At 38.1% G+C, this 20,456-nt stretch overlaps 1 non-coding gene across 1 annotated transcript; it reads left to right on the top strand.

Moving 5' to 3' along the window:
- The first annotated feature begins 19,886 nt into the window (after positions 1 to 19,886).
- LOC115032671 lies at positions 19,887 to 19,990 on the top strand. Its single transcript, XR_003838300.1, has one exon. It is a non-coding gene; the product is annotated as a small nucleolar RNA SNORA18 (small nucleolar RNA).
- The last annotated feature ends 466 nt before the right edge of the window (positions 19,991 to 20,456 follow it).

Below are 20,456 nucleotides of genomic sequence, written 5' to 3'. Positions count from 1 at the left end.
AAGTTGATTTGCAAAGATCTAGGCCTGTCTTTTTTGTACCGTCCATCACATGTCACATTCCATCTAACATTCTTTTTATTCCTAGTCCACACAGAAAGATGTCTTCTTGGCATCTTCTCTAAGCTTACCGCTGCTTTATCAAATCTTGATTCTCTGTCTCCAGTATGTCCCTGAGTCTGTCTCAGATTCCACCCCAGATTTAGTAGATCGCTTGCCAGTGAGTGGACCAAGTTCAACACGTGTTAGAAGGAAGAAGAGAATAAACCTAATGCTGAAATGGTCATTGAAGGCATGGCTTTGTGTGGCACCACCTTCCCTTCCCTTTTCTTCTCTTTAATTTTGTTTTTTCTTTTCTTTATCCTTTTTCTCTTTTTCTTTCTTTTTTCCTTTCTTCTCTTTCTTTTCTTACTTTCTTCCTTCTTCTCTCTCTCCCTCCCTCCCTCCCTTCCTCCCTCCCTTCCTCCCTCCCTTCCTTCCTTCCTTCCTTTCTTTCATTCATTCTTTCTTCCTGTGTTCATAGTGTTAGTAATAAGTCTTGGCCAACTAACAACTCTTGAAGAAGGTCTAAACTGGTTGACTTCAGAATCAATTTAAACTCAAGACCTTTAATTCCCAAACTCTCTAGTAGAGAAAATTTTATCTTATATTTTTAAAATTTTATACTCTTATAGACTTTAAAGGGATATCTAGAACATACAGTTACAAATATTGATCAGAAGAAGTCACAAATTCTTGTTTGATGGGCTTGAGTATGTACAAAGGAAGGAAGGAAAGAATAAAAGAAAAAAGAAAAGAAAAAGAGAAGAGAAGAGAAGAGAAGAGAAGAAAAGAAAAGAAAAGAAAAGAAAAGAAAAGAAAAGAAAAGAAAAGAAAAGAAAAGAAAAGAAAAGAAAAGAAAAGAATGAGAGCAAGTCACAAATTATATGGTAATACTTATAAGCCAGGGCATAATATATTGGGCCATGCCGCAGCTCCCACATGAAGCTGTGTAAATTAATGGGTCCCAGCTTGTACTGCTGTTGTTGAGTCAACATGGTCTGGCTGCCTTCTGTGAGATGGCAAGGAACAGATCAAAGCCTCTGGAGAATGACCCCCTATTTTCCTCAAATTATGTGGTTTTCTGGAAATCTATATCCCTCTCCTTTTCAAATGTTTCTGAGGTATTCTGAGAAGCTGGTGCTTATCGGTTGTGCTTGGGCCTGTCTTACTCCTAACTTGTTTTGCTCTGTTTTCACCACCATCGGAAACAGGACTGGGATGGTACTGGGGACCTAGCTCTACATTCCCTCCTATGGATGGTCAGCTGTCAGCCTGTCTCCTAGGAACAGTGCTAAGAACGTGACCATCTGAGACAGACATGCCCAAATTAATATAAATATTACTATTTGGTTAATTTCTTAGGTAATTTGTGGCTGGTTCACATAACATAATATCAATCATTTCACTTAACTATAAATACATGGTTCAGTATAGCACTGGACACATGCATAATTCACACATCTCAATTACCTTTATCTGAATATTAGTTACTAGTATTCACATGTAAACAATTACTAATTGTATTAGTAATTACAAAATTGATCATAAGAATTTCAATGAATTTATATTGCATATTTTTATATCTATATTTTATTGTAGTCAGTATGTATGTCACAATGCTCATTATTTTAAACATTCATAGTCCACAATTCAGTGGTATTAAATACATTTAAGGTTCACATACTAAGCCAGATATGCTTTGAGTTAATATTAATTATTAATATCAATAGTAGCAATAATTATTAACATTTCTATTGAACAAGTATTTTGTGTGGTCACTGCATATTCATTACTTATGCAGGGCATCATACTCATGTTTGACACCATACATGTAAGCAGTTCAGTGACATGAAATATGTCACAGTTTGGGGGAGATATTGTTGCCATCAACTCTAAACCCTCTTCAATAAAAAAGTGCCACTTAAACAACAACTTCCATTAATTCTTTCCCTAACAATAATTAAAAATAACAATTAGTATCAGTATTAGTATATAATAGATACATGTATGGGCTTGAGCACGATTAAGGCTTTGTACCGACTATGGTGCTTAGGAAATTCTGATAGTTGTCTTTGTAGGGGTACATGTTCCCATGCAGCAGATTAGCAAAAGCTTAAAGGGATTGGGAGCCTTTGGCTCAGGTAAGCACTTTTCAAACGTGCGGTGTTTGTTAACTTTTTTACTTAATTTTTAAACGAATGCGATATAAGTGGAGAAACTGAGGGACACATGACCGTGACCCGAGGTTGAAGGGAGAAAGGTTAAGAAATAGGCACCTTGATGTCCAGAAAAAAACAAAATGGGATGCTTGCTCAAGGAGAAGACCGCAAGGATCCTGGGTCACAGGCGCAGAAGCAGATGACAAGTCATTATCAAGTCCAGTGTGACATCCACCCTCCTGGAGCCTCCAGGATGGACCCTCCTATCTGCATGGCTGTGCAAAAGGAGGATTCATTTTAATTGGTTGAGTAGCTCCAGGGAGCCAACAAAAGCAAACAAGCCCCAAGTCCCACCATAAATCGTCTTTAGCCGAACGATGTCTGGTTCCCTTTTGGAATGTTCTTCACTTAGTTGCAGTTTGCCAAGGGTCATATATGACAGACATGAAGTGTCGCTGGCAGTGATTGAAACGGATTCCTACTGTTTGTGGCCAATGGTGGGACTGGAAAGGCCAAATCTGTCGACCAGAAAACAGCAGGAACTGGTAAACTTTCCCTAAGACTTACTAAACTTTGAATCACCTCTGGTCTCCCAACCATTCTGTCAGACCTGTGTGCAGAAAACTGATATTATAATTGCTAAGCTCAGCAAGAGTCTAATGGGCAACCTGAAGCTTTTTAGGCCTTTGGTGCAATTAGGATGGAGGGCAAGGCCGGCAGACAGGACACGGCAGGCTCCGCCCACTCCTGCCAAGCCAACTCAGCTAAGGTTTCATCCCAGCCTCTTGCAGACAGGTAACTGAGCAGCAATTGGGCTCCTGCCTCTGCCTCCAGTAAGGAAAATAATTCCTGCCCGAACTGGCTGGGAGCTATTAAAGGTTTAAATGTCCCCTCAAAAGAACCCTTTGCTAACCTTTAAGTGGTGGCGTCTGGAGGGCTGTTCCAAGCAGGATTTGTCCCTCCCAGGGAGTCTAGGGAGCTGAGAATGTATTTCTATGTGTTGTTTTTCCACCCCTCCCTTTCTTTTTTCTTTTTCTTTTTTCTTTTCAGGGAATTACCACTGTACCTTCAAAGGCAGCGTTCGTAGGGCAACCGGCACCTGCAGGATGGAGCTTCCCAAAGAGTGCTTTCTTGGCTGAGTATATAATTTCATTTAATCCTAAATAGCCCTGTCTACCTATTGTCAACAAATTCTCTTTAATCTCGACCACGACTTACAAGAATATTTACTATCAAAAGGAGACAAATCACTATTTAAATGTGGATTTACTCAAGTCTGAAACTATGACAGTGACATAAGGTAAAATGATAATATGTAAATAAAAACTGGAGACAGGTTTATCCCCGGGGAATGCTGGGCAGAGCAGGGGATTAAAGTCATATGTGATCTGCTTTGAGTGGCCTCATTTAGACCCAGCGTTCAGTTATGACCAGCAATACCATTCATTCTGTTTACTTCAATTCATTTGGCCCTAGCTCTCAATGACCCACTGTAACCAAGAGTACAACCCTCGTAAGTAGACCTTGATATTTACAGCACTTTGGAGCAAAATAGATGCAAGCTGCACATTATTTATGAGTGCTCACTCTTAGCGTACAAAGCATTTGTATGAAGTGTGAGTACAGGTGGGATACAAGGATGTATGTTAGCTCAGAAGGCTTGGTTACCAGAACCTAACTACAAAAGAAGAAGAGTTAAATAATATACCACCCCCAAGACAACAGCTTTCAATTATTGTCTGCAATCCTGAAATCCTCCCAATGAGTTGAAAGGAAATCCATACCAGATGGCACTTTCTGCATTTGCCAAATGTATCAGCCTTCTCTGACTCTTAGTTCTGGGCAGCCATGCCAAGGAAGGCATGCTTCTCACCTTCCTCTGTTCACTGGTCATTGAAGGCAATTAAACTTTCTAGAGGTAATGTTCTTAACTCATTGAAATAAAACTAGAATAGTTACAATTAGACTTCTGTTCCAAAAATGTAAAAATCAAGCAAATTATGCCCCATGTTCTTGGGAAACAGCATTCTAATGACCAGACCAGGAAATTGCAGAATATGCAATCTATCAATTATGTACCCAGTAATGATATCTTCACATAAGACTATCTCTACGATGAAATGCCAGGTATAGAAATCAAGCTAGGATTGGGCTAAGAAACTCCTTCCTGCTAGCTGACTGTTTTGGTGCTAGAAGGTTGTACAGAGGCTACAGTCTGGTAAAGATATTGGCAGTCAAACTTAACAGTGAACTATAATGCTAACTTAGCAGACAAGAGATGCTCATTGGTGTAATGGTGGCATCTCTGTTATGGGAACAATCAACTGCTTCCTAATTGGATTTGGAGATTGCACTACAAGATAGAACCCATGTATAAAACAGTCAATCTGGTCCAAAATCCATAACTAAAGAGGTCTTAGATCCTCGGGAAGGGACAGATCTAAGAAAGTGGCTTAGTTTAATTGACATCACCAATCCATACCCTAAACATCTGTCTTGATGTTCACAGAAGCTACTTTAAACATAGAAATCTCCTCTTGCAGGGAACTGAGGTAAAAAGAGGAACATCCATGGTTTCAAAGAATGCTGGAAAGAAAGCACAGTGGAGGGCTAAGCCCCATAGGAAACATTATTCTGCTGCCTTAAAGAGCCCAGAGTACATTGTGTAATAAGGCAAAAAGAATATAAGACTGGAGAATAGGGAGAATGACTGAAATATCGTTTTCTAAGCAGCACATGGTCATGGAAATCATGAACTCACAGCAGCTGTACGACCAGAACTGTGTCCACAAAAGTTGAGCCCTTGTAACAGTCAGCTATGGGAGGGGTAAAGGCTCATGTTCCCTGACACATACTGTTGACCTATTGGCAACTAGTGGTGGATTCTGGGAGAAAAGAAAGCATAGTATCTAGTTGTCTACCCACCCATGAGACCACCAGACTCTGATGGTGTTTTAGTTGGGACTTTTGTTGCTGGGATAACACAACACAACCAAAAGTAACTTCCATGTGTATGGCTTTGGGCCAGTGTATTTGTGTGTCATGTGCATGCCTGGTGCTCTTGGAGACCAGAAGGGGGATGATCCTAGGAACTGGAGTTACAGATGGTTGTGATCTTCCAAGAGGGTGTTGGAGATAGAATGTGGGTCCTTTGGAAGAACAGGCTCTTACCTTCTGAGTCCTTTCTTCATTCACAGCTGCATATGGAAATTAAAAGAGGAAACCCATGCACCTACATCTTCTGCCCAAGGAAACAGCAACAAGGAAGGGCCAGCTGTCTGATTAAGGTATCCAGATCTCTCTTTGAATGTGTTCTCTCATCAATATAATTTGATTATATTTAGGAATAAAATATTTTGCTGTGTGGTTTGCTTCCTTGTCAGCTAAGGACAACTTTATATTTGTATCACTTTGGGAACACTTGGTAATGAAAGCCAAACAACTATTTTTGCAAAGTTCAGTTCCTTCTTGGAGAGGTAAAGAAAGTTGAGAGGAAGGAGAAGGTCTCATAATTAAATATCATGACTATAAGTGGCTGATTGATTAGATTTCACCCTATGAAATTCATATCAATGTGTTACCTAAAGGGGTGATATCTCAAATCATTCTGATATGACCCTGTCTTCAGGGAGTTCAAATGACTTGCTTTACAGTGGGCAAAATAAAACACTATCTGAATTAAGAGAAAACGCCACTGACATAGAAGCCCAAGCTCTGTGGTTCACTAACATCTGAAATGAGCTAAATATAGATATCCAGAGGGGAGTGGCTCATTGTAGCTGGAACTTTCAGATGGTTACAGCAAGATAATTTATCAATGTCGAGTCAAGCTTCGAGTGTCTTGAAGCAATGGGTTTGGGGCTCCACTCTCTTATGGAAGTCTCTAAAAGACTTACACATCTCAATTTATTGCTGGATAGTGAGATCTTTTTCAATGAATTAATTGTAATTTCAGGGTTTTTTTTCCTGATAATTTAGTTCTTTTGTAAAATTGACAACAGGTTCATGAAACAACCAAGACAAGAGTCAAGGTCCATCTTACATGTGGTTTACTGGACGCCAAACTGGTCTATGATGGGGAAAAATGGTTTTGCATTGAAGAGTATTTTTTAAAGTTCGGAAAACTACATCATTTGTGGTAGTGACCAAACAGGAATTGAGAGTCATTTTTCTGGATTGGATGTCAGATCACTTCGGGATGGAACATTTTGCATAAGTGTTCTAAGTTCCAGGATCAGGGAATAGAATGGTATCGCTGACACTATTTGGTTAAAACAAGCATGATAAAGTTCAAGGCTCATCCCTAAGAAAGCAGCTAAGAAGATTTCCTCTCTTCGTTATCAGAGAATCCAAAATAAGTGATGGTCTTAAGTTAACAAGCTAATATTTCATCCATGGATAGCAGAGTGTTAAAGGCTAAATATTCCAGTGAATGGAAGAGGCACATACGCCGCTATTTGCCCGACACAACTTTGCTGTCATGGCCTATTAGAACCAGTTTACATGAGCATGTCGAATTTGATGAATATGTATGTGACCCTTTTCAGAGTCATCACTCATTGGGCTATGGCCCCCATGGCAGGAAAAACAGCACCTCTCATTAAACACAGCATGAGTTACAGGCATGTTATGTTAATATTTCTTCAGAACTTTAGGGGGTTTTCGTCTTGTTCTAATAAATCGTATGAGGAGAATAATTTAAAAGTATAATTGATTTAACAACACACCATTTCCTGTATTTTCCCCTTCACTATTTTAGGTAGTCTGTGGGTTCTAGAAAGTGTTTTTCTCAGGAAGTTGTAGGACATGCTTATGAAGTGAGCTGTATATCATTCATTTGGGGCCCCTGAGGTGGGCCCCCTCCTCAGTGGGAAGTTTAGAAAGTCTAAACAGAAGATCTGCATGCATGGAATATTATAAGCCATGAAAGCCAAGGCTCCCCTTAAACCTCTGGAACACAAATCATTTACTAACTCTCAGTTCTTCCCAGTTAGTGGAGTGCCTTGTAGATATTCAACTAATGATCACAGTTATGATAATTATTGCTATTGCTACTGAAGTCATAAAATTAATGTGATTTTTGTGCCAAGGGCCTTTCTGTAGATTCATTTTAAATGTCATAGAAGGTGTAGAAACAATAATTCCAAATATTATGAAAAAATGCTGAAAAGGCCTAAGAGAGTCCTTTACTCATATTCACAAGGTCCCCTGAGCCCATGATCTAACTCCTGTTAAGATTTCAAATATTTGTTTTTATCTACCCTCAGACAGCTTTATGTGAACTTCCTTGCTGTCTGATCAAGCTTGTATTTATTTGGAACATCTGAAAGGTCTAGCTCAGTGTCTGCCATATAAATTATAATACAACCTCAAAATTGAACCCAATGTTAATGACACTTTTAACCCAAAACACTGAGAAGTGTTTTGGGTTAAAACACTGGTGCCTCATCGATTTGGCCATCACTGGGAGATAGGACATTTAGAAGAGAGGCTTTGGCTGAGGCAGGCAATGCTACTTATGAAGAGGAGTGTGTTCCTGTCAGGACTTTCTGCAGAGCCACCACAATACAGAGCATGGAGTTAGGAAGTCTGTGTTCTAATTCTGAGCCTTCCTCTGGATTACTTTTCTCACTTGGAATTTATTCCAAGCTCCTGAAGGTCTGCATCTGTCTCCTCAAACAATGTCACTTTACTTTCAATCAATTGGTCTGGCTCCCTGCTGCTGTCCTTTCTACTGTTCCTGAGGGCTGGCAAAGACCATTGTTTCCTTGAACTTCATCATGAGTCTTATTCTGCCTGTGAGCAGACTTGGTATGATGGTGAAGGCTTACTTCCAGACTTGAGAGCTATGAACGTTTGTTTCCCTTTTTCAAAATCTGCATCTGTAAGACTGGGATTGGGAGCTGGGTTGCACAGTGGGCTCCCAGAAATAAACACCCTTCTCTACACAGGGTTGAGGATTCCCTTTTTAATTTCTCATCGTGGTCAGAGTTCTTCAGATTGAGTTCCGCAGAATCTAAAACCCCCATTGAAGAGAGCAAAGTGCATTTGCTCAAGCGATAGTGACTGTCTTCCTCCTCTTCGAGGGGTTTCACTGTTTGTGTTCTAATTGGTTAAATTTGCTTCTTGTTTTTGATTATTTCAATCAACTCTATTATAAGTACTGCTAGTATAGGTACTTCAATCCAAGGAGCTGAGATGCAAAGGAGATCAGAATTTTCCACAGGTAAACTGTGCTAGAACAGAACTGGTGTTGAACTCTGGCACTGTAGCTCAAGAATTGAGACTTTCAATCACTGTGCCATAGTATGTATTAAACTTGTTACCTCCTGAGTGATAACAGCTTTAGGAGTATATGAAGCAATAGACTTTAATAGAAAACTATAAACTAACACAGAAACAGACCACAAAGCATACCCAGATTCCATCCCAGAAACTGTCTTCCCATTTCAGCACGTTGGTGAATGCCAGTCTTTAGAGGCACTGGGAATTTGGGTGAAGCTATCTGTGAACGAGGCCAGTCTCACTGGGGCCAAGTTCTCAAGCTCAAGGTATGACCAAAAAGCTGTCATTGGGAGTGCTTAAGTGGAACACTCTCTCCCAGAATCTACACCATCACTCTTCCCTCACTTGAGAGGCCCCCAGCTGGCTGAGTTGCAGCCTCAATAGCCAAGGCAATCTCCAGCCCTTGCTGTAAATCTAGCCCTGGAGCTGCCAACAGACGGTGTTGGGAAAGTCTGCTCTCTTTCCTGCCAACCAAATGGCCCCATAGCATAAGCTTCCAAGTTTTCTCAGTCTCATAAAATTTGGCAGAATGAGACAGTAAGGCCATGAAATTTGCATTTATCTTGTGCACCTGACACTTCCCATCATGATGATCGAGTGCTTTTCTCATGCCGTAGCACTCTTGGCCAAGGGAGGACAGGAAAGCAGGGTAGAGGTTGGTTGGGGGGCAGGCTAATCAAAGCCAGGAAGAAGAGTAAATCTGTAGCCATGAAGGATGGAAAACAAGGTATGGGAGGAATGGAAGGCTAGGGGCTGAGGAAACACTGACACTTAAGATAAAAGAGCTTGTCGAAGCCCCTTGGCCACTGGAGCTATCAGTCTGATCCCTCTCAGAGGCTCTGTGTTGACCTCTAGAGAGTCACATACAGTATCTTCTCAGATGCTTGAAGAAAGCCTATTTTCTTTCTTATAGCCTGTCATTGTATATACATTCAGGGTGAGGGTAAAAAAAATTGACTACAGAGTCTACAAGTTGTTGCAATTAAACAATTCTTGCATGTTGTGTTATGATTTCAACTGATGGAGAAAATGAGAATGAAAATTTTTTTTCAGTAATTTACCATATCTGTTTCTTGGTTCATCTGGCTTCATGTTCTTATATGAAGTAAAAATCAAAGCCAAAAAGGGAGCAAGAGGTCCTTTAAGCCTAGCATCTTAAAGGGCTTGGCTCTAGAGCAGAGCAGCAGGCTTCTCCTCTAGGTCAACTGTTTGCAGCTGGTAAAAGCTCTGAGTATTTGTTTTAAGTTTCTGTTTCCACTCTGATAAAATTGTTTTATTTGAAGTCTTTACAGATTTATATTGAAATTCAACAAGATAATAAATGCTACATGGGAAATAAGCATTACACTGATATGAGATAGTAACCTAATCCCTTGACTTTGGAGAAATGAAGGCAATTATAACTGACCTACAGCTATGCCATGAAAATAAGAATTTAATACATCTATATTTACTAATTTTCATACGATTTTCTAAGACATGTTCTAACAGGCTTTTGTTTGAAATTATACTAATTCATGAGCACTTTAAGACCTGGGCTAGTAAGCACAATCTCAGCCTGGGCTAACAGCTATAATTTCTCATTGGGAAAACCTGGGATAATAGCATGATCTTGTCCCAATTTTCCCAGAATGACATGTTCCTAATTGTTATTTCTTAGTTGTAGAATAAAATATATATTCATTATCATATTAATTTATGTTCTATATTTTATTTACTAAATTACTTTGTATTCTAATGTATGTTGTTTAATTTAACATTACTATATAAATTTAATAAACATATATGAAAATACATGTAAGAAATATCTATACACATATATGCTTACATACATGTAAAACCTGTATTTCTCTGTATAACTACCTTTGAGTTCATGTTTCTTTGTTTGGTGCAAATAGGCTTATTCTGTGTCACCTCAACATTTTGACTGTAGAATAAGGACTACTGTGGAAAACGTGGAGGCCTGAAACCTGAGGATTGTCCTTAGTCATATATTTCAATACCAATTATGTTTTATTGGCACACCATTTCATGGTATAAACTAGATACTTCCTGACTCTTGAGGAAATGGCTGGCTATGTTATTCATCTCTACAGTCTTCATGACAGATTTTTTTTTTATCTATTCTCCTGTGAGTGATGTCAACTTCACTTTATATACTTGAAAATAAATGCAGACTTTCATAAACAACCAGGAAACAAAAGGCAAATAGCTCCTTAACACTTAGGTCACCAAATGATATACTTTCCACTTTTGCCTCATGTCACAAACTATCTGGAGCTTTGTTTCTTTATTTGAATTGACTGAACTTGCTGATAGCTGGTCATTTTTAACCTTATATAGATATTCCTGGAAGAAATGGCAGCTTTGAAGTTAGTCTTGGTCTGACATGAATTAGCATCCACTGAGTATTTGGTAGAAAAGAAAACAACTGACTGACAGATGCAGTGAATGAATGGCTGAACATTCATATTTACTATCCTAATTATAGCTTTCTTAACTAATGTTGTGATAGTGTTCCTTAATTATGCTAGTAACACCCAAGGGCACAACATGGACAGCATCTAATTCTTCAGAATTTCTGCATATTGCCCTGACACCTTTTCCTGTTTATCATGTAAAGCAGATGATGCTACTAGTTGTTCATGCCTGGGATTGTCAGACATGTAGTAAACTTCAGGCCCATACTGAAGAAAGTTAGACCAGATCTCCTCAGGAACAGTAATGTCCTAAAAGCCTGCCTCATATGTGGTCTTTAAGAAGGGATCAAGGCATTTGGTGCCTTCATGGTATCAGTTGTAGCTTCAATGTGCAATGTGCCCCACAGGTTCCTGTGTTTGAACACCACAGGTCCCTAGTTGGTGGTGCTGTGTAAAAGGATGCTTAGAGCCTTTCTAACAGAGGACATGGCTGAAAGAGGTGAATTGAGCAGAATTAAACAGTGGAAAGCCTTGAAGGTCTGATTCTGGGCTGTTCTCTGATTCACCATGATATAGGAAGTAGTGTTACCAGCTTACACCACAACCACAGACTAAGCTGCAGTCGTTCCAGCATTCATACCTTACCTGCCATAATGTACTCATAGCTCATTTATCTGAAAAGAAAATGTCTAATTTAGACGAGTAATAAATAAGATTGAATACCAAGAGATAAATAGAACAATAATACATGAGTTATCCATGTATCAACAAGCATTTTAACTGTTACAAAAAGACTCAATAGAAGACTTGAACAAAGAAGAAAATGTGAGCTACTCATGGACAGGAGAACTCAGCATCATAAAGATAGTATATTTTCTCTGCTAACTTCAAAACCCAGTGTTTCCTCAGTAAAACTGAAACCCGTTTTTAAAACTTGATGATATTGCATTACAGGTCATCTGAGAAAGAATGAACAGGAAGGAAATTAAAACTGTTAAGAAAAAGGCCCGAGAACAAAATAGTCTCCCTATGCTGCCAGACACAAATTAACATCAAGACCTCACCACCAAATAGTGTTGTGCTTAAGTGTAGGCTAGATCTATCTAAGCACACATGGAGTTTCATGTATCATTCGAAAGAGCCTATACCAATGAGAAACAAAAGCTATGTATTATTATTAGAGCAAAGGCTGGGCCAAATAGGGCAAAATTTGGACCTGAACCCCTTCTCATGATTCTCTGAAATGATGATTTAAATGACAAGAATAAAACCATAAAGGTTACAAACTGAAAATGCTGAGATCATTTTATACTTTTAAAATGTATAGGACTCAAGATGCACAACCAAGAAGTTAGCTTGGATTATGTAAAATATAAATAAATTGATAAAGAAAAAAATAACTAGTGATAAATACAATCAAGAAGGCGTGGCACTCATTCACTAGAAATAACAAAGTACTGACGAATGAAACTAGAGAGCTAATAGAACCCCAAATGGCCAAAACTAGTACTGTTTGGTAAACAACAATGATGAACAATAAGTTGAGAAACTTATGTTTTTCAAAATAAATCAAATTTTGACCATAATTATTCATATGGACCATATCTTTTTGGTCCACAGAGTTTTAGACTCCTTTGTGTGGCAGATCCAGGCTGTCTCCATATATTTACAAATATTGTTCTTATTCCATAATTTATATTTTCACCTTTTAAATGGTATCTTTTGAAGGGCAAATGCTGAAACATGCACACACAGTTATGTCCCCCACATTTTCTAAAGAGTTTTATTAATTTTACCTTCTTAATTTTGACCTTACTTACTCACTAGAGAAATAAAAATAAAACAGTGATATAGAGCTAGGGAGATGGGTCAATTGATAATGCAAGTGTTCCTAACATATATATATATATTTCTATTGGCCTTTTATTATGTATCCTGATTATGGTTTCCATTCTCCTAAATCTGCAGCGATCTTCCCATTTCCCTCCCATGTGAATCCACACCTTTTATGTCTCTCATTAGAAACAAACAGGTATCTGCAGAATAATAATAAAATAAGATATGATAAGAGAAAACCAAACTGGAATAGAACAAAACAAACAGAAGAAAAAGAACCAAAGACATAAGAAACACATATGGACACAGAGACACACGTGTTCACTTACACAAGGATTCCATAACAACACAAAACCTAAAGCTGTAATATACACCAAAGAACTTATAAGCTTTTTTTAAAGCCCCCCCAAAAAGCATTATGAAACACAGAATCCTCTACCCCAAGTGCCACTTACATTGTTTTGTGTTGGCCATTGCTGGGCATGGGGCTTGCCCTTAAGTGTGCTTTGGATGCCCCCAGTGAGACTCCATTAAAGAGAACTAAGTTTTCCTGTGTGAGCAGTTATCACTTAGAGATCACATCTGGGATGAGGATGGGGCTTATGTCCACTTCGCATTTCAACTCTGGGACCCCATTTGACTCAGACCTGTGCAGGACCAGTGTATGCTGCCAGTCTCTGTGAGTTCTTTTGCACATCAGGGCTTCTGGGTTTAGAGGGCCTTGTTTCCTTGGTGCCCTACATCCCCTCTGGCTCTTACATTCTTTCTGCCTCCTCTTCCACAGGGAGAGAGGAGGGTCCTGAGGGGAGGGATTTGATGGAGACATAATCTTTAGGACTGAGTATTCCAAGGTCTCTCACTCTCTTCACTTTTCTCTTAAAAGATAAAGGTGCGCATTTTCTACAAATGTGATTTTTTTTTCCTTTTGTAACACAGCCAAGGGAAAGCTCAGCAAAGTTCTATCTGCTACTCACGGCATTCATGATGGTATAATTCTACTGTGAATAGTTCTTCAAATAAATATATCCATTAACTCAAGATTTTGCCTAGAGTTAAGTTGCATTATAAATATAATACATCCAGAAGAAATGCCCTAAGATAAGTTTATTCATTCAGTGATGTCTTTGGTGCTCTTTACTAGTGAAGCCACTCTCTATGGAACAACTTAAAACATCCTAAGATTTCTTTTGTTAAGGGAAAACAGAAAGAAAAAAAGTACATACAATGTCATTTATTAGAGAAAGAGAGTAGAAAACTTATAAACACATTTTCATTCAATTGAATTTTGCATTCATCAGATATAAACTTTCTTTTCTAAATTCTAAACTTACTGCTATCTCAACAAAACTTAAACAAATTCATATCTACTACTAGTGGAGGGGGGAGACTTGGGAAGGCAATGGCGTGTTTCGGTAAAAGAGAAGTATTTCATGTAACACTGGTCAGTGTTTAAACCATGTGCAAGTATTATCTATGTTAAGAAATATTTACATGATAGGCTAGAAAGAGCCTATAGTGTACAGATGGATGTAGACACTCTTAAAGGGATGTGAGTGTAACGGTCATTTAATCTATGCAAGCTACAGACTCGGTCTTCAGGAAACCATTTTGTTTAGTGTGTTGGTCTCATCAATTTGGAGGATTTTTGCCCTTTGCAGACTCTAACCAGATTCTAACCTTGCCCCTACAAGGTGCCCAAATCTCAGGCAAGTCTAGGGACTTTTAAAACGTAAATGTTTAAAACGTTCTACTGTTGTGTAAATGATTCTAACTCAAAGTATCTGGACAGTAGTGACAAGTCCAGGGTAGTTTTCTTTCTCTCTCTGTCGCACTGTCTTTCTCTTTGTCTCTTTCTTTCACCAAGGGAAAATGTTAACTTGACAGTGATTTAAGAGTACAAACACAGCAATTGTTTTCACCCACCTGCAAACCAATTGATGTGCCTGGGTCAAATTTAAGAAACAGCATCTGACTATCTAGTATGCACCCAACCCCCCAAATATTCTATTTAATAGAAGGGAAGGAGTTTCATTGCATAAATGTTCTGCATTCCATTCTCAGAGGCAGGGCAAGGTTATCTGTGGCAGGAGGCACTTTCTGTGTAATCACAGAGGAACATGTGAGGAAAGCGCACTTCTAGAACTGGCTTCTTCGCCTGAGTATATGTTTGAAGACACAGCAATTGTGCATATATTCTTTTCAAGCCACTGAAAATTCCATTTGTGTATATCAGAATATGAAATTATAATGAGAACAAAAAATGCCCCTTTACAAAATGGGACTAAAACACAGAAAGAAGAAAAAATTATTTCCATTTGGACTACATTCCAGCTTCTAGGAATCTATGGTAGTTTGGGTTAAATGTTTCCCCTTATTGAATGTTGAGGGAATGCTCTGGGTTAAATTTTATGTTAAAAGATTTATTTATTTTTATTTTATGTGTGTGAATTTTTTGTCTGCATATATTTGTATGCAACAGTATGGATTGAACTTTTAAGTCCAGAGACCAATTCCTCAGTACTGGGTAGAGAAATGGCTGTAAACATTTTTAAGAACATTTACTTACATCAGCTATTCTCTCTCTCTCTCTCTCTCTCTCTCTCTCTCTCTCTCTCTCTCTCTCTCTCTCTCTCCCCGTATGTGTGTGTGTGTATGCACACACGTGTTTACTCTTTGTGGCTGGAGGAATTTTTTTTTAAATTGTATTTACTTATTAGCATTCAGAATGTCAACAAAACAGCCGCAATTTTTTTTTTTTTTTTTGCAATTACAGAGTGGTATTCAGTTGGCTGGAGGATTCTTGATTTTTTACTTGGGAGGGAGAGGCATCTGAAACAACTTGCACATCAGTGGAAACAGACTTCTCTGTCCTTCTTAGGACTGATTTACAGATTTGCTAGGCATGGTAAAAGAATGCACTGGGATAGCTGTGTATTTGGTATCACCTGTGACTGTGAGGCAACAGTGTAATGGATTTAATTCTCCAGGGAAATTCAGCTCATTTCATGAACACTGAACTCATTTAGGAAGTAGAAGGGAAAAGAAATATCTATCAAATATATTCATCCATGGTATCCAGTTGCATAGAAAAGTATGTCAGTTAAAATATGTTAAATCAATCCCAAGTAACGTTAAAAAAAAAAAAACCAACAAGAACAGAAACATTGACATGTCAATGGAAATCACTCATCTTGACAAGTGATTATGTAGATTAGGAGAGGTATGAGCAGTGTGCTGTATGGCTGAGGGATTGGGACTGGGGTTATATCCCTTGTTGATGTAATGGCATGGCAGGTGTGTTCTAATCTAGATTAACTCTCTCAGACCTTATACTGAGGCTATATTCTGCCATGAAAAATGAAGAAGAAAGGTCATAAAAATTGCTCCAAGGTCCCAAGTATTTGAGTCTCTGGAGAAATTCTAAAATAGGTAATATTTTCAGGCCTTCAGAATCAACTCACTATATTTTTAGACTCTCCTGTCAGGTTTCTGCAAGTCAGATATGAATTGGAGTTTAGAATCAATTTATCTTGTGCACTCTCCCGTTCTACAGTATACAACAGAGGACAGAGAAGAGTGTAAGAGGAGCATGCTGATGTGCTGCCTTGACTCAAGCCTACCCTTTGCCCTTACCTTGCTTACTCCTTTCCTCTTTTTTTTTCTAGTTTCCAAAGCGTCTTAAATCTTAATATTGTCACATGGCATTTTTAAAAGATTTATTTTTATTGCTTTTAAGTGTGTATAGGGGGGATATTTATATCTGAGTTCAGGTTCTCATGAAGGTCAGAGGTATCAGACCCCCTCCCCCCTTGGAATTAGCAGGAGGCACCTAAAAGACACTGAACCTTGGCTCTTCGGCAAGAACGCATAACTCCTGAGCAGTCTCTCCAGCCACAGGGGTGGTAGTTCTTGAGTGTTGCTTCAGTTCTTAGGAGAAACAGGGGAGCCTTGCATGGGTAGAGACTCTGCCTAAGCCTAGCTTATTTCCAACCAATCACAGACCTTTAAATCTGAAGGCTTAAAAATATTACTAGGCATGTCCTAGACACTCACAATGTATCAATCATCAAGGATGTTAGCTTATCACTAGATATGTCTTACACTAGGTATGGCTAGGGATGTATGAAGGACAAGATTTCATCACTAAGACTGAATACCCCCATGATTCAGATAATTTTGCATCTGGAAGTCTTTAATCTTCACTGGGATATATAGCTATTTTTATTTTTGTTTTCTTTTAAATGTATGACCAGTTGAAGGAGGAGATTTTGTATAACTCTTCATGCTCCTTAACTTGAAAGTGATTTTGAAATGAAATAAATTAAGAGTAAAGAAATGCTCTTTCTTTCTAGATATCTGTTTAAATACTAGAGAGAGGAACACCATTTCCCGTTAGTTTCTTTGGGAAGTCCATAGCCACAAGCACCTGGTTAGCAAGGTTCAGAAAGTATTACTCTTAGCCTCAGTCCTTTTCTTCTGTAAGTTTTACATTGGTTTTAATTGACTTACAATTATTGTTCATATTTGGAAACATAATGTGATATTTTGATGTGCATACAGATTGCATATGAATGAGGGAACTTAGCTTATGTAGAACCTTAGATGTAAAACAACCAAATTCTTCTAGTTACTTTTAAATAAATAGCATTGAACATTGTTAGCACTTCTGTCAAAGATGAGTTGACTTAAAACATATGGTGTCTATACATAATAGCATATAGCTCAATTGTAAAAGGGGTCATGAAATACTGTGCTCTGAGTAACATGGATAAACAGAGCTAATATCAGGTTAAATGAAATAAGCTCCACCCCCAGTTACTGTTCTTAAATTGAGCTCCAACAGGCTTTGGGGAATCCTTGAACCATCTGAATGTGTCTTCAAAACGTTAAATTTACATATGTACTACTGAGAAAGGACCAGAGCCTCTATGTCATACTTCCAAAGGGACAATGACCTCCAACTGCTAGGATAATCATGTTATATTATCATAACATGGTTTCAATAAAATTATCTAATTTTAAAGTAACCTAAACAGAGATTATTCATTAATTTATGTAGTATAAACTTATGAAATACTTCCAGGTGCCAATCCTAAGCATAGAGAGATAGGGGTGAATACATTTATAGAGTGTTTTGAAAATATTTGCTAAGTAAAGAAAGAAACAAATTTAGATTGTGGGGATTCTCCTCTGCGTTGTCTGGTACTGATTTGGCACTTATTCTTTAGAAAAGTTAGATATCACTTCTAGCATATTCTTTAACTAAATTACTATAATAACTATAAATCATTTCAATTAACATCAACTTGTATTGTGTCAGATATAATTACGGACACATATGTGACTGTTTCTGCCTTTTAAAATGAGCTTTCATAGTAATCACTTTTTAAACTGCAATATTAAGTATAATTACTACATAATCTGCTAGAACCAAGAATTACTTTATAATTATGTGATATTTTCCTAAGCATACAGCATGTAACACAATAGTGACATTTGGCAATCTACTTATGTAACTGATGAAATCTCACTAGTAAATATGAGATGCTGGGCATCCAGTGCTAGATGCTTTAGAATTCAAAATAAAGCTATTCATTTAGCCACTTTTTGAAAAAGAAGACACCTTATTTTAAAATTTTCAATTGCAAGGGAGAAAACTGTCTAAAGATATGATTCATGTGTTCTTGAAGTCCAGAAGCAAGGCACACAGCATCTATATTGAACATCAAGTGTATATTTAACGTACTAGAGTGAGATTCATAAAACAGCTATATCTTACATTACAGCTTATGTTTTGGCAGGTACATCTTTTGATAGAAGCTTTGGGTTATGCTTTCTAAAAGAATATTTTCAGGTTATAAAATGTATTTTTAACAGATGTGGAACTCCCATAACATAATAACAAAAAGAAACCTTGGAGGGAAATTGTTTCTTCAAAATCTATGACTTAAAGAATCTCATTATAAATTTCCTTCCAAACATTACAGCAATCTATAAGGTAGGGACCAAATAAAAGAGACCACAGTGCTCTGATTTTCAGTGGCATGGAGAATTAGAAGCCAGGAATGATTTAATAAGGCACAGTGTACTTATTTCCTAGGGCATTGAAACAAATTAACACAAATTCGGTAGCTTCAAAGACAGAAATTTATTCTCTCATTGTTCTGGAGGCTAGAAGTCACAAATCTAGATATTATCAAGGCGTGGTTCTGTTCAGAAGCTCTAAGGGCAGATCTGATCCATCCTTTTCTCTTTTGATAACTCTCAAAAATGCTCCTTGGTTCGGAGAACATCCCTCTAAATTCTGCCTCCACCTCCATGTGGCTTTCTTCCTAGCATTTTTATATTTTCTGTCTCTTGCCATGTCTGCATCCATCAGTGGAGTTTGGGTCCACCCCAATATTGTGTGAACACATCTTGAGATCCTTAGTTTAATTACATATGTAAAGACCCTAATTCAAAATAAGGCCAAATTCTGAAGTTTAAGCCTGACAAAAATTTTGATTATAGATTTGACCCCTGATATAAGGTACTAATGTACACTTAACATCCACAGAAAAGAGTCAGAATAGTAGTATCAGATGAGACCAGAACTTTAGGAGCAAAGATATTAAATCTGTAAATCAACACTAGAGACAATGTAAGCCCTACAATGTGCAGGAAATCACTACTCCTTAAGACAAAGGCAACTAGTGTCTGCATGACATAAGTGAAATAAATGCATGGCCAACTGTGATAACCCAAGGAATAATACTCAGAATGTGAGTCACTAGGCATCCGTAGGAGAGCTTTGTCTCACACTACTTCATTCCCGAGAGGAGGGGAGGTTTGGCTGTAACTTTATAGACCAGGTAGGGAAACCAAAGAATCTAAGAAAATATTAGGGCAAAAAAAAAAAAAAATGAGCACTGTTTAGTGGATGTCTTAGGGTTTTACTGCTGTAAACAGATACCATGACCAAGGTAAGTCTTATAAAGAACAGCATTTAATTGGGTTGGCTTACAGGTTCACAGGTTCAGTCTATCATCATCAAGGTGGGAGCAGGGCAGCATCTATTCAGGCACGATGCAGGCAGAGCTGAGAGTTCTACACCTTCATCTGAAGGCTGCTAGTGGAATAGCGGCTTCCAGGCAGCTAGGACTAGGGTATTAAAGCCCATGCCCGTTGGAAACGCCTCATACAATAACTTGTGGTTTTACTTGACTCACAGGACTGACTGTTAGGTCTGTGGGAAGGAACTATAAGACAGCTAACAAAGTATAAAACTGATGTTTTAATTTTTTTGTTTGTTTTTAACTTCAGGCACTGGCACTTCCTTCATAAAGATTAGAGTTGTGAGTGTGAGGAATGGATATGAGAAGACTCTAAAGAGATGTTTGGGTGATACAAGTGAACCCTACACTAAAATGGTTTAAAGAGAACTTGAAGGGTCCCTAAAATAAATTGAAGAAATCCTCAAATCTTCTGGTGTCCTGGATGGACAGCAAAGCAATCAAATCCCTCAAATAATTTATTTGACTTAATTTTTAAAAATAAATAATTATATACAGTAAAAAGAAAAAAAAAGCCATGCCCACAGTGGCACACAGTGGCTACTCCAACAAGGCCAAATATTCCAACAGTGCCATTCCCCGGAAAAAGCATATACAAACCATTATAGTGGAATCCCTAGCACCTCCCCATTCTGATGTCTGAATGACAGGGAAAGCACTGCCAT

The sequence above is a fragment of the Mus caroli genome, chromosome 11, assembly GCF_900094665.2.
Source record: "Mus caroli chromosome 11, CAROLI_EIJ_v1.1, whole genome shotgun sequence".
Lineage (NCBI taxonomy): Eukaryota > Metazoa > Chordata > Mammalia > Rodentia > Muridae > Mus > Mus caroli.
The sequence above is the reverse complement of the archived record's forward strand: the minus strand, read 5'-3'. Positions and strand labels throughout refer to the sequence as shown.